Source organism: Chinchilla lanigera, unplaced genomic scaffold, assembly GCF_000276665.1.
Source record: "Chinchilla lanigera isolate Chin_1 unplaced genomic scaffold, ChiLan1.0 scaffold00005, whole genome shotgun sequence".
Taxonomy (NCBI): Eukaryota; Metazoa; Chordata; class Mammalia; order Rodentia; family Chinchillidae; genus Chinchilla; species Chinchilla lanigera.
The window spans coordinates 21,565,378-21,580,847 of NW_004955406.1; the positions used below are offsets into that span (position 1 = coordinate 21,565,378).

General features: G+C 40.6%; 1 long non-coding RNA gene across 1 annotated transcript in view; it reads right to left on the reverse strand.

Annotated features, from left to right (window-relative positions):
- Positions 1-4,738, reverse strand: part of LOC102020082 — a 10,292-nt gene extending 5,554 nt beyond the window's left edge. Inside the window, exons 1-2 of the long non-coding RNA XR_259503.1 lie at positions 4,629-4,738; positions 574-625 (exon numbers count right to left, since the gene is read on the reverse strand). This is a non-coding gene — a long non-coding RNA (uncharacterized LOC102020082). The remainder of the gene's footprint in view (positions 1-573; positions 626-4,628) is intronic.
- Positions 4,739-15,470: the final 10,732 nt, after the last annotated feature.

Below are 15,470 nucleotides of genomic sequence, written 5' to 3' on the forward strand. Positions count from 1 at the left end.
CTCAGTAAGTTGACTGTTAGTGCAAGAAAGTATTCCTAGTGTTTTTATGAGATACTAACTTCAACACAGGGTGTCACACGAACTTCTTTAAAAAGCAAACAATTGAAATCTATTTGACATAACTTGAAGATCAAAGATGTATAACATCTGATATATAAAATCAGTACCAAAACTTGTTATGTACCTAAGTAGCTTCATTTTCTCAGCAGAAATTTTTACAAATGTCATTCCTTACAAACATAGTTTATTAAATCTGAGAATTTGAACACATCTGACATGTCAATAATATTGTACACCTGATATGCACTGTTTCCTCTTCCTCCCTTAAGATAAAAAAAAAAAATTTTCTTTTTTATGTTCACTTAAAAAAAAGAAAAGAAAAAGAAAGAAATATAGCATAGGTGACTACCTGGGTCTTTTCCCAAACTACATTCCCCGGATGTGAACTGGTATTCTGTGAAAACTATAGTTTCCCTCTTCCAAGAAATCGGGGAGATTTTGCTACAAAATAAGCAATGTCCCCCAAACACACACACACACACACACACACACACACACACACACAGTACTAACCTTAATGCACTTAAAACAGGAATTGTCTTCTATTCTGCAGCACTCCCAGTATCTGAAACAGAACCTCTCCAACATTAAGTACTAAATAAATATTTATTAATGTATAAATGAACAATGGGCAAATAAGGAAACAATTAAATGATAAGATATTTGAAGCCTGGGAAAGATGTAAACCATTCACTCCAAATTCTTTCTCTTACTGGCTAATGTTAAAGTTTTTATAGAATTTAAAGCCTTTGGTCACTCTCTCTGGAGAGAATACAACTTCAGGGGGGAAAAAAGTTTTCTGCTTGTGTTGAAATGTAATTGCCATTGTAACAGTACTAAGAGGTAGGACTATCGTTAGTGAGGTAACCAAGCCATTAGGAATCTGCGCTTGCAAAGGAATTTGTTCTGTTATGGTGGGACCAGTTTCTTATAAAAGGGCAAATTTGTCCCTCACCATTCTAACCTAGCTATGGGGTGGCCCAGCTAGAAAGTTCTCATCAGATGCATCCCCTGAGTCTTGGACTTCCCAGCCTCCAGATATGTAGGAAAGAAATTTCTGTTCTTTATTTTCAAGAAAAATAATCTCTGGTTCATCAAGGCAGCCGGGAATTAGAGTGATAATAGCCATTGTGAAGCATCTGGGCTGGTTATGACTTTATTATTAGAGACTGGCTGCTGTCTGTGATGTTGGTAGGGACTGATAAGCAGAGATGTAGCATGGTAGGACAAAGCAAGACTGGTGGAGTAGAAGGCCTTGCAGGAGCGTTTGAATCAAAATCAAGATAGCAGCCACCTTGGAAAGAATCAAGAGTCCTGGAAACTTAGATGATGATTTCTTTCTCTTTCTACTTTTTTTTTATTTTAAAGAGAATTTTAAAAAATAACAAAATAATAACAAAATAGACAAAAACAAAACAAAGCAAAAACAATAAAAATGATGCAGTGTTTCAAAACAAAATGATAGGGATTAACAGTAGTTGTTATTTTACATATTGTTATCTTCAACGAAGTTGCTCAGATTACCAGATGTAAGATGTATGAATGCAAGATTGATCACACCATTAAAGAGAATAAAAAATAACTAAAAACTGAAGCTCTGCATAGATGATGATTTCTTGCACATATGCATCCAGTGGAGTCCTGGCAAGACACCCCAATGCTTTCGTGGCTTTGTAGACATTACAAAGCGAAACCATCACAGTTTAATTGTACCAAGTTGAATGGTCACTTTGGGAACTTAAAGCACACCTCATGGTTTCATGGTCTGCTCTGAAAAAAAAATTTATATATTAAAGTTTGTGAGTGAGATAAATGCACTTCACAATAGGATGTTCAGAAATTCAAATGCTGTGTGGATAGGTGTGACTCCACATAATCAGTGATATAGGTGTTATTCAGTCAGCAATCCCTATCTGCAGGTTACGCATCTGTGAATCCAACCACCCAAAGATCAAATTCTTTTTAACACACTGAATCTATCCTTAGCACATACAGACTTTTTACATTGCCATTATTTCCCCCAAAGTATAGCACAAGAACTATTTATATATAATATTCATATGCGTTAGGTGTAAGCAATCCAGAAATGATTCAAAGTATATCAGAGGATGTACATAGGTTTTATGCAAATACCAAGCCATTTATCCACGGAAGTTGAGCACATGAGGATTCTGGTATTTGTGGGGCAGGGGGCAGAGAAGCTTGGAACAACCACCCTGCAGATACTTAGGAACAACTATACAGTTTTTTTGGTTAATCAAAACTCAATTTAACACAATTTTGAGGCAAGATTACATATTTCCATGTGTTGAATTAAAAAGGATATATGCCTGACAGTCAAGGAAATTAATTACCTGGGAAAACTCATTAAGGACTACAAAAAGTATAATCCTGAATTTTAATATCATTTGTTCTGCTAGAACTTGTTAGCTGACAAGAAGCTTCAGATAGCAAAAGACTAAGAGATCTGACAGTATAGGGCAAATGCAGTGTTCCGTGACTTGAATCTGGACCCAGGCATAAGCCTGGGCCAGGACAGGACTGGAAAAATGTCTTCATGTAACTCTCACCCATATCTCAAACCTAGTGCTACCCTGGAGCTCCAGGTAGCCAGGGACAGCCTGGGGACTGAGGAAGCAAAGCAAATAGAGCCAAGGATAATCTCAAGGACCGGCCATAGTTCAAGGCAAGGAGGAAAGTAGCAAAAGGAGACAGATTTGCCTCTAGTATTCATTGACACTGTCCAATAACATTAGACATTATGGTTTAAATCCAGAATGAGGGCAAAACCCTTATGTATTCAGAGGAGGGGTGTTTAGGAGGTGATTAGATCCTGGAGATGGTATACTCCTCAGTGGATTACTCCATGAGTTCACAGCTGAATGTGCTGTCAGGAGGTGAGGCTTGGTCAAAAGAGGTGTATCTCCTCCTGAGCTCCTCCTTTCTCTCTCTGCTTCAGGCTGCCATGGGTTGAGCACATTTTCCTCTACCAGGCCCCTTTGCCATCCTGTTTCTGCCTCAGAGCCATCTGACCACAGAAAGTGTGAGCCGATGGAAATCTCTCCTCTTTCAAATAGTGGGTGCTGGGAAGGTAACTAAGACATTAGGAATATATGCTGGTGCAATCCTGACAAGCTAGCCAGATCCTTGAAGTCAACAGTATTCTGTCTAATGGAGTGGTCAGAAGAAAATATGTAACCATCGGTGCCAAATTATTCTTTATTTACTTCAGATTTAAGTAAACAAAACGCAAACCAGTCACAATATGATGTGATTCTCTATGTTCACAGGTCAGTATTAATTGACTGGAGGCTAAAGATTTTGCCCATATGATGATAGTTATAATTTTGAATGCATAGTGTATGGTAGTAGCAGCAGCAGAAGACAGCTCCTTAAGAAAATATGCCACCTGAAAAGATGGTAATACCCAGTTAAAAGGATCAAATAAGTCTTATCAACCAGCTATAAACAATAATTGAAAGAATCTTGACAATGGTGTTAACATAGTTTCAAGATCCTGATTCTCCTATACCTTTCTTTGACATTGTAGCTGATCCTAAATCCTTTGCATGTATTTTTATGTTGATTCATTATAAGGTGAGAATAAGGCTTGACCAAGACAATCTTCCTGGAATAGAATCTACTAATATTAACCGGGGAGTTGAGGGAATTGACCTAAATACTCAAGCTAGGAGCCAAGGTATTATAATTCTCTTGTCAGCACAGGGACAGTGTAGGGAGGTTCAGAGCCGATGAGGACTTAGTATCTAGTCAATATATAAAATTTTAAATGATCACATATGTAATGCCTAAAACCATTTTGCCTACCACCAGCCCTTTGGTTGCTGTCAAGTAGGAAGTATTGAATTAAGATATACTTTCCAAAAAGAGATTGTTAAACATGGATATCAGAGAGCAGATACAGAGCTGTCTGTATTCACAAATAGCTGGCTATGAAACTTGCTTGAGCAGGGAATAGTGTTGAGGCTATAGCCATCATCTTTATTGTGCATAAGAATCACCTGGGAAACTAATTTAAAATATAGAAGGTTGAATGTGATTATTATGTATATCTAAAATGTACCCATAAAATCTAATTTAAAAATATAGAGAGGTTTCTGGATCCCACACCACATTTAGTAGATTTAATAGAGTGGGGTTGGACAGCCACATTTTCATCAAGTCCTTCAGTTGACTGGGATTAGTGGGCCAGCAAAACACACTTCAAGAAACCCTGGGACACAGAACGGCAAGCCAATAGGAGATGTGGGAGGCTGTGCCCCAGATCATAGCCCTGGGGTGGCAACAGGACGTAATAAAGAAAAGAGGGCAGGGGTTTGAGGATAGGTTCATCAATTCCATGTTCCATGGACTATACCTCTCCAGATTGAAAAAAAAAAAAAAATATGACACAACAACACGTTCAATTCACATAAACCCAGCAACAAAATCACTTCTCTGTGAATAATAAGAAACAAAATATGTATCAAGCCTAGATGAACTATTTCTCTTCCATGGGGTCTCTTTCCTCTAAGTTCAAAGATTTAGTTCTGAACTGTGACTTGCACCTTGCTCCCGGTGTCTCTGGCTCTTCTTGCTCATTCACTGGATAATTCCAGCTGCCATGCTGTGAAGTAGTCCACCGAGACTAGAGAAAGGGACCAAGGGCAGCATGCTATTTCCTGTGGCAGCCGCAACAAATCCATGCAAATTTGATGATGCAACAGAAAGGTATTCTCTGAGTTCTAGAGTCCAGAAGTCAGAAATTCATTTCACTGGCCAGTGAAGGTGCTGGTGAGGCTGTGTTTCCTTTTGGAGGCCCTAGAGAATCCATTCCTGCTTCCTCCAGCTTCCCATGCTTCAGCATCCCTTGATCTGTAGCTCTGTCACACACCTCTGCCTCTGTGGTCACTCTGCCTCCTCCTGCTCTCCTGTGTCTAATCTCCCCTGCCCCTCTTATAAGGATGCTTCTGATGGTGTTCAAGGGCCCTCTCTCATCGTCCAGGATAATATTCTCATCTCAAAAATCTTAACTTAATCTTGCTGCTTAAAAGTTTATTATATCATAAAATTTATGCTCTGCATGTTTTAGTTTAATTTTTTAAAAGGAAACTTTATCTTGTAAAACAACATTCAGAGATTCCTGAGATTGTGGTCCCATGTCTTCGGAGTCACTATCCGGCCTACAGTGGCGTGGAGCCAACAACCAGGAAGGAATCGAAACTGAAGGATCACTGACAGCACTAGCAGACTGAGGTCTGCCAGCAGCCACACGAGTGAGCTTGGAATCAGACCCTTCCCAGCCCAGCCTAGAGATGCCTGCAGCGCAGATGAAGCCCGGATTGCAGCCTGTGGGAGACTCAGAGCCAGAGATCCTCATTCAACAAAACTGATTCCCAAGGAAAGGAATGCTAGCTTAAGCAACTACATGATGGGGAACTTTGCTATACAGCAACAGGGAACTGACAGTTGCTTTGTTCAAGGCCCATAAAGTGCTAATTCATTACACTGTAATTTCATTTATATAAGATGACAATCAAGGCAAAACATTTTATTAACGGAGTCAAACTGCTATTGTGACAAAAGCATGACCTACGGACTTTATTTTTTAAGAATCCCATTTACCGGGTGACCTTGAACCAATTGTTGAATTTTGTTTGTACTTGTGTTAGATGGACATAATCAATTTATTGTTGACAATTCTTAATAAAATGACATGTAGAATGTGGATGCTTCAGTATCTGCCACATAGTAAATAATCAATAAAGAGTAGCCTACATTATTTTAAATGTATGTAAAGAAAATATATGTTTTAAAATAAACTACCATTAAATGCAGTTTAGAATTATCAGCTTAGAGTTTGTAATGAAATTCCAGTTTATCTAAGGTCAATTATTTGGTGGGTTTTTTTAAGGCAGGATCTCACCGCGTAGCCCAGGCTGGGCCTTGAACTCCCAGAGATCCTCCTGCCTCAACCTCCCAAATGCTGGGATTATAGGTGTGTATCACCACACCCGGCAGTGTTATTTTTAAGAATTGAAAGAATCTAACACATTCTACATTGGCCACCATCTCTGTGGGCTATACGAGCTATACTGTAAGCGTCTTTTTTTGAGGCCAACATTGTAATTAAGATATGGATTCCAAAAATGAAGGCATGAAGAAATTAAAACCAAATTGCTTTAGCTACAGTCAATGAAACATGTATTGATGGAGAAAGCTGATGTAATAATCACTTAACAAGAATAAACCAATAAAGGACCTTGAGACCTAGTATGAGTCTGGGAAACAGCTCAGAGATTAGTCACAGGCTCGTTTCTGTCTGGGCAAAGCGAAGAGGTCAATTTGTGCAGCAGGCTGGGGAGTTTCAGAGCTACTTTGTGAGGCACGAGGCTGAAGGTTAATGGTAAGATAGTGAAAGGTGTGGAAGCCAAGGAATTAAAGAGATCTTCTCTCTCTCTCTCTCAGAGGGCTTGATCTGCAGTCTCATCATTGCACCTGATTAAGGACTTGTCTTTCCTCATCCCTGAAGTAAATGATCTTCCTGGACCATCCCCCAGGTCCCTTCTAGCTGACATTCATGGTTTTGTCCATATAAAAAATGGGTTACACTCACAAGTGTGCTGGGCTTTCAGACACACAGTAACATACGCTGGTTGCAGTCAGCTGCTGTTTGGCTTTGCTTTCTGCTCTTTCTCTTGCATCATTATGTTACCCCTCATTTAGGAATAGAACCAGTGCTTAATGTGTGAGAGAAAAAGAACATGAGAGATGGCTTCCCCAGGGCCTTCTGAGTCTAATAAGACAACTTATTTTCTCTCGAATGCTGACAGTGTGTATCACTGGGGCACCTGACCTTGGACGCTGAGCTGGAGGAATTGCTGTCCTCTGAATGGGGAATTTAAAGACGAACCAGCAGTCACACACACATACTTATGTGTTTCCTGGGATCTATGAGGAATTAAGCTTTCTTTCTAAAGGAGTAGAGGAAGAGTAAACCAAAATCTTTATTCTTTTTTCAAGAATATATATTTACTGGTTTTTTCTTTGAAAATTTCCTCATTATTTCCACGTTTCCCGTAGACCTAGAGGAGATCTCAGGGACCCTACTTTGTGCGTACACCGCTGTTTCCATGCCTTTTGACCTTGACCTCTGCCTCCCTGCACCTCCATCCCACTCACCCAGCAGCATACCCAAAGTCCCTGTACCGGCAGTTACCTGGCAACAACAACAATCATGCGAACAGGGAAACAGCAGCAGAGAAATCAGTCTGCCTCTTCCACAATTTAAGGGAGAGAGCTGTTTTTTATCGGTGGTGTTCTTTCCTGCCCATAGTGTCCTCCTGAATCACACGTCCCCTGTTCCAATCCAACCCCCGATCTCTACCACCACTTGGTAAAAATAACTACCAACTGGAGAGTGTAATAACAACCCCTGAGATTGACATGGGGTAGTGTACTTGGAGACACTCAATAATTACCCTTCCCTTAGCCCTTAGAATTCTCAGGAGTTAATCAACCTTAGTTTTTACCTGTAGACTTGTCATGGTTCAGCTAGTGAGTGAGAATCACTCACTAGCAAGGCCCTCACTTATCTCTCTAGCTGCAGTTCTACAGCAAGTGCTACCAGAGAGAGGGCTTGCTCTGATCTTGGCTCTGCCCTGAGCACTGTACAGACACACCTAACTATTAAAACTAACCTATGAAGTATGATTACTGTCTCCATGTTCAGGGTGACTAATTGTGAAAGGTCATATACCTATTGAAAGTGGGGCCAGAATTTGAACTCAACCTCTTAACCCACAATTTAAGTACAGGTGAGCTATGGTAGGGTTAGTTAAAAAGAAGTCCGAATGGTGAGGCAGAGACAGAATTTACCAAACTATATGGACTGACTGGTAAAAATTAATTACATATAAGTTATCTAAAGAAATATGCTAAGAAAAACTTCCTTCCTCTTTAAAATGGGAATGTATAATATGAGAGGCTGACAAATCTTCTGCAGTAGCGTCCTGGAAAACCACATAAATGTCACAGGCTTTGGAAGATGTTAGCACGAGTCCGCTGGAGAGGTGATCCCTGAAGATCCTGGCATCTCATTGTTCTGTGATTCAAAGGGAAAGTCACGTGGCCACGTGAGTCAACACAAAAAGCACTGTCTTTGGGGTGAGATGCATAGCAACAAACCCAACTTGGCCAGCCACTCACTTTGTGATTTCAAAGAAATAAACCGAATCAACATACATTGAGTCTATATCTAAGCCCTGTAAAGCATACTGATTTATGATGTGAAGAAATAAAATTATTAAACTTAAGTTTATACCATGTCCTAAAGTGGACCAAAATTTGAGCAAAATTATTGACAATTTCTTACATTTTCCTTACCTATAGACTGGAATAGAATGGATAATAGCAACATTTCTTTTTCTTTTGAGATAAGGTTTTGCTATACAGCCCAGGCCATTGGCCTTTGAATTCACTGGGTAGCCTAGGCTGGCCTTGAACTTGTAACCCTCTTGCTTTAGCCTCCGAAGTGTTGGAATTACAGGTGTGTGCCATCATGCCCAGGTGCTAATAACAACTTTGCAGCTTTGCTGCGAGCACTGCAACAAGGTAATGCTTATGAAAAGGACTCATGGACAGAACAGCATGTTATGGTTTAAATCGAAAATGCTCCCCCAAAAGTCTCCTGGGTTTGGAAGGTGATTGCACCATATCCGTCAGTGGATTCTGCCTCTGATGAGTTCAGGAGCTCAGTGTGCTATTAGGCAGTGGGACCTGGTTGCAGGTCAGACACTAGGGGTGTGACCTGGAAGGATATGTTCTCGTCCCCAGCTTCTGCCTTTTCTCTCTGTTTCCTGGATGCCATGGGTAAAGCAACTTTTCACTGCTACCACATCCCCCACCATGCCCCCTGACATCCTGTTCTGCCTGGAAGCCAGACGGCCATGGTCTGAAACTGTGATCCAAAATAACCCTCTCCTCCTTTAAGTTGTGGGCCTCGGGTATTTTGTCCCAGCAGTGATAAAGTGAGTGAGTTACATGGAATGCAAAGTGAGCAAGAATTCTTAGTGCTAGGATTGAACTCTTAATTGACAGATATTACCATGGCTATTTCCTGCATGGCATGACCCCTGCCAACATGTCCAACTTTATTTGCCACTAGCATTTTGTTTCTATTCCTGGTTGGACAAACTAAAATGTTCTGTCTCTGAGTCTTTGTACTGCCTGAAATTTACTCCAGCTATCTGCATAGCTAATTCCCTCATTTCACTGAGATCTTTGCTCAAAAGTTATAGATAAATATTTGGGATGATGGACATGGCAGTTACTTCAATATGATTATTACAGATTATATGCATGTCTTGAAATGTGTATCACACCATATACATCATACATATGTATAATTATGCCAATTAAAAAATATATATTTTAAAAACAAAAAAAGTATGTGCCCCAAAGAGGGCTTCCCTATCCATCAAATCTAAAGCAGAAAATGTATACACACATGTACACAGTATACACATGTATATATATGCTATACACATATTCATACACACAAAAACACATATGGACACACACATGACTCTATTCCTTATCTTGCTGTATTTTATTCAGAATTCTAGCTCTCCCTGAAATGATGTTTTTATAAGTTTGTTATCTGGCTGTCCCACTGCATTGTGAGCTCTGTGAGGACAGGGACTGTCTCTTGTTCAACATAATTCTTCCAGTGTCTGGAACAGTTTCTGCTCTTAACACACTCTTGACAGTTGTTGAGGTATAATTCACATCCCATATATTTCACCTATTTAAAGTCTACAATTCCATGCTGTTTTGTACATTCACCGAGTTGCAAAACCATCACTGCAATCAATTTCAGGTCATTATCATCACCTAAGGAGAAAGCCATACTTATTGGCAGTCGCTCGCCATTTGCATCAAGCTACCTCAAGCGTTAGATGACAGCTTATCAACTCTGTCCATACAGATTTTCCTACTCTGGACCTTTCAGATAAATGGAATCAGTCATATAATATGTAGTTTCTTGAACGTTAAGGTTTGATGAACAAATTATTAAATTCAATTCCTTGCCAACCCATTAAATAAAAATAGCCATTCAGAGAGTTTTATGCCTGCCTCTTTAGCAATCTAATATCCAAGCTAGAAGACAGAGAATCAGCCTCACAAAAATATGGCAAAAAGTCAATTTATTCATGATGTGCTGTTGTTTTTAATTGTGACATTTTGACAGGTATTAAATAGAAGCTTCTTTTTTGCCCTACCACAGAAAAAAAGAAAAGTTGACAGAACACATAAATACTTAAATAAAGTACTGAAGGCCTGTTTATTTGAGTCAATTGTTTTAGACACTCAGAATTATAAATGCTTTAATTCTAATCTAAGCAAAGAGAGCGACCCTGGTGTTCTGTTCATTAAGGCAAGATCTTGGTCTGGTAACTTTGATAGACATAACTCCATGCATTGAAGATCTTGAAAGGAATAAAAGTGGTCTCTTACATAACCTTAAGTGAAATAAATTGAACACACAAATTTAAATATTGCATTGTTTCTCTTATGTGAGAAATTCAAAGGGTAAATAAGAAGCGTGATAGAAGATTAGATATTGGGAGGTAGGAAGGGCATGTTCAAATGGGGAACAAGGAAGAAGGGAGGGGAAAGGAATGAACAAAAAAAGAATGGAAGCAAAAAATGGAAACAAAGCTGGTATAAATGGGGAGGAGAGGAAGAGTTGAAGGGAGGGGAGGGACATAGAAAAAAAGAAGTCTTAAAATATACTATGTACAGATACAAATTCCCTATGATGAATATGATCAATACGTATGACAAATGCATACTAATAAAAAAAAGTTAAAAAAAGAAAAATTATCTCATTATTTTCAAGCATTTCATAATTAACTTCATCAGCCAAATTGACTTTTGCCTTTACTTATAATGAATTAATGAGATTTTACTGCACAGATATGTTCTCTCCAACAAACACTGCTAAGTTGTTTGTCATATTTATTCACAAAAGAGCAACTGCTATCAGTATATAAATTGTTAAGCCATGAACTAAGTTCTTAGAATTAGAAGGGAACATCAGGTATGACCTCTCCCCCAGTGCTGTAATCCTTGTCATTGCTCCCCTGATTGGAAGGCACCCCAGAGGCAGGGAGAAGGTCACAACAATAGTAGCTCCCTCCCTTGTTCCGAACATATTATTTCTTGAGTGGTTCCCTTGCCTCCCCCAGTACCAGGAATCAAACTCAGGACTTTGCACTTGCCAGGCAGGCGCCTGTGCCGCTGAGCAATATCCCCGGCCGAACATATTATTTCTTGTACAAACTCCCTATCTTTAGGAGTAAGCTAAAGATTTTTCTACATATACATGATTATCTCTCTGCTCTGACATTTTTGTAGTCCATATTCTGCCCTCCAGAGTGAGAGAAGAGGTCTATCTTGTCCTGTCCAGAGCAAGTGAGCCTCTCCGAGAAATCTTCCCCGGGGTGAACACCCCCAACTCACCTTACAGACCCCCTTTTTGCTATACTACCACACTATTGCCTTTGTGATTATACACTTCTACCTCCATTTCCATCTTTGCGATCATCCTCCAGTGTACTGCTATTCCTCCATACAAGCCTGCAAAGAGCTTATTTAACTGTGAATCTTCTCGCTGTGTTCCAATGAAAAAGGAGCCAACCATGTCTCCTGCCAAGTGCCAAAATAAATGCAAGCGCAATATATATGTTGTTGAGAGTATATACATGTAAAGTCCCCTATTTAGGGATGGTTGGAAGCTTTGCACATTCATTTGTGGTCAAGGGCTGCTTTGAGCTAAAATGAACTAGTCCCATTCAAACAAAGGACAATGTCCATTCAGGAGCTCTGACCTGCATCTCCTGTCTTTAGACACATATAATTTCGACTGAAGCTATCATGAATTGAACCAGGAGAGCAAGTGCAATTTCAGCAGCTGTGAAAACAAAAGCAACAATACCCAGCTACTTTTATCCACTAAATTTGGAGCTTTCCCAAGAAAAGGTAAATTTTATCATGCTTCCTTCCCATTTAAAGATTCCCCACAGAGAATGTTTGGTGTTTTCATATGTCCTTCCGGTGCTTAATCGGAGCTAGAAGGGGTAGAACCAGCAGTCTATTTTTGTCAAAGCCTCTGTGGCTTTGGGGATTTGTGTCTCACCAAATGTGGCTACTACTTAACTTCTAGCCCAGAAGACATCTCTGACCCAAGGGAGGACCAAGCCAGAAGCATCCAGCAGTCCCTTTCCCAGAAGCTGTCATGTGCAGAAAAGGAAGCAAGCCCTGGAAGTCAGTCCATGCTATATTTAAACCATAGTCCAATCATTTTCTGATGGGCAACTTTGAAAAAATTACATAAGCACCTTTCATCCATCTCTTCATCTAATACCTACCTCAAAATGTTGATGTTAGGCATTAAGTAAGATAATGCATATAAAATGAACTAAACAGGGCCAGGCACACAATGAGGAGCTAAGCTGGGCCAGGAAGAATAGGAGAACAGCATCATGCACAGATAAAACTAAACAGAAAGAAGGAATTGGTACATGGCAAGAAATGAAGGCCATGCCCAGAAGCTTGACATTTGTGGAGCAGGTAATGTGGAGCCTGTGAAAGGTTTTAAGCAGAGTTGGCATGATTGCATCTATATTTTAAAATAAATTGCACAATCAAAATTCTTATTAGAGGATTTTTAAAAGATACTGTAACCTAGGGGCTAATTTTATTCACTCATTCATCATGTATTCATTGAGTCTTTACTAAGCGTCAAGCACCAGGGTCGTGTACAGTGTTTAGTGAGACAAACACGGGCCCTGCACTTGCGCCTTTGTACAATTTGGAGGTGGGATACTAATCGGGCTCTGGCCAGGAGTGTGTGATAAAATGATTATTTTCCTTGTCTTCCCATAGCAGTGGCCCAGAGGACTTCACATGACCTCTGAGTAACACCCTACCATCATTTAGCCCCTACAGTTAATATATTTTTCTAATCAATAACCTTGACCCAGGTTTTTTGGCTCTGATTTAACTTTACCCTGTGAAAGCCTATGTGGTCTACATTTCCCATGAGCTCTGTTTCCAGTATAGATACCTATCCTGCCTCACATTCATAAAGATACATCAGATAAATAGTTGAATTAGAAATGTAAGTATGTAAGAATACATGTTCTAGTTAAAGTCTAGATTATTAAAACTAGAAGCAACGTTTACCAAACCAGTCCCCTTTTGCCCACAGCACAATATACCAATTACTAAAAAAAGAAATGAGTTTTGCACAAGAAAGTTTATTCCCAAGGGGAGAGACACTTATGGCATAAAGAGAGGGGTGAAAAATGATTGGAGGTGACGTCATCAGCAGGCCGAGTGCGTAATCCATCTTCACATGCCTTCAAGGACATGCATTCAGAAAATCAAGGCCTTAGCATGATCTGAGGGTGGCCTGTGTTCAGACACGGACAGTCCCAAGTGAAGGGTCAGTGGTTTTGATGAAAGCAACCTTTAAGTCCCTGAAAAGTAACCTGGGCAACCATTCTCATCATACCCACATATCCAGAGGTGTTATACACAGTAGAGCTAGCGGGAGACACAGTGTACCACTGAGCTACAAGACCGCCGTGAGGGGAGCTGGGGATTTATCTCAGGCAGCACAGGGCCTGCCTGGCAAGCGGAAAGTCGTGAGTTAGATTCCTGGTACAGGAGGGAAAAAAAAAAAAACAAAACTGCTGTAAGTCTCTTCTCTAGCCCTGGTGTTTAACTCAGGACCTTTGCATTGAGCTACATCCCCAGCACCACCACCCCCTTTTTTTAACTTTATGACAGGGTCTTGTTAAGTCACTAAACTGTGCAGACTAGGATCAAATTTGGGATCTTCCTGCTTCAGCTGCCCCGCATGTTGGGACTATGGTCATATTCCACAACACTGAACTAAAATTAAGAATTTTTAAAGTCAACTATAATCAAGTGGAGCTAGAAAGTTTATTCAGCTTTTTACCCTGTTTCACAATCTCTAAGAACAGATTGGAAACCCTAGATATCAGATTAAGTCAACCTCTTGGCATTTTATTGGCCTAACCTGTGGCCTTCTGTGTGTGTTGTGTGTGTTTGTGCTAAAATTTCAATATGTGTAGGAAAGGCATCTATCCTTCAGTTTCCTGTAGCCCCCCCCCAGTCATATCGTCTGATATCCAGACAATCCATTCTGTCGCCCAGAAGCATTTGAATGTATCATGTGCTTCTTGCCTATCTGCTACCTCGGGCATTAGCCCTCAGATCCAGAGAGATCCTAATCTACCTAATGTCACACAGTCAGTTAATGACAGAGAGAAGATTTCCAAGCCAGTACTCCTGCCACTCCATCGCACCTCCCATCGTAACAGCAGAGGCTGAGCAGGGTCACCTGATCAGACTTTCTGCAGGGATTGCCTGGTATCCATGGCAACCAGAGGAGTCGGCACATCAATCAGTCCTGCTGTGTATGGCCAGTAATTCAAAGTCCTGACATGACTACCACAGGTGGTTCCTCTCAGGAACAGCTTTTCCTGGCATGGGTAGCCTGTTCTCTCTGGAGATGTTGGGTCAGATGGGACAGTGACAGCTTTGTCCCTTCATTAGAATTTCCTCCTATTGTGCCTCTACAGAAGGGAAACTGACTGTGCGGTAGAGTGACTCAAGAAAGATGCTAAAGTGGGAACTGGGGACTGTCCAAGTTGGCGGCCACTGAATCATGAGGAGATTTCTGTGATGTCTCTTGTTCTTCCATGCAGCTGAGTGACTCAGTGGTTGAAATCTTGTGGCAAGACACCTGAAAGCCACTTGTCTTTTTCACTAAGGACTCATTCACGGGATAAAAATGTAACACTGTTCATTTACCATCACCCCATTACCCGGAGCACCAGATTGCTGCTAATTCAATGCAATGCTGAGTCAGTCATCGCATCACTGAGGCAACATTCTTCTGCAAAAGCTATTTATGTCCCGGCACCATTTGAAAGACTGGTTAGATCCTCTCTGAGATATTCAATTCCCAGAGAGGCAGCCTGGTCTGATGAGAACTGCACAGGATGTGGGTCTGAGGAGAGCCGCTCCTGTAAGACAGCCAGCCAGCTCAGGGCGTGCCTTCCAGCTCGAGGGTGCATTTTCCTTAAACTTACCTGAGGACAAGTTTCCTCAGATTAAGAGAGTCACAGAACTGGATGCAGTGGGGCTCACCTGTCGTCCCAGCAGTGAGGACAGTATAGGCAGAAGGATCACATGTTTGAGGTCAGTCTGGGCAACTTAGTGAGATCCTACCTCAGAATAAAAAGAAACTAAAAAGGACTCAATGTTTTGATCACTAGTAACTAAAAAACAAACAAACAAACAAACCTGTA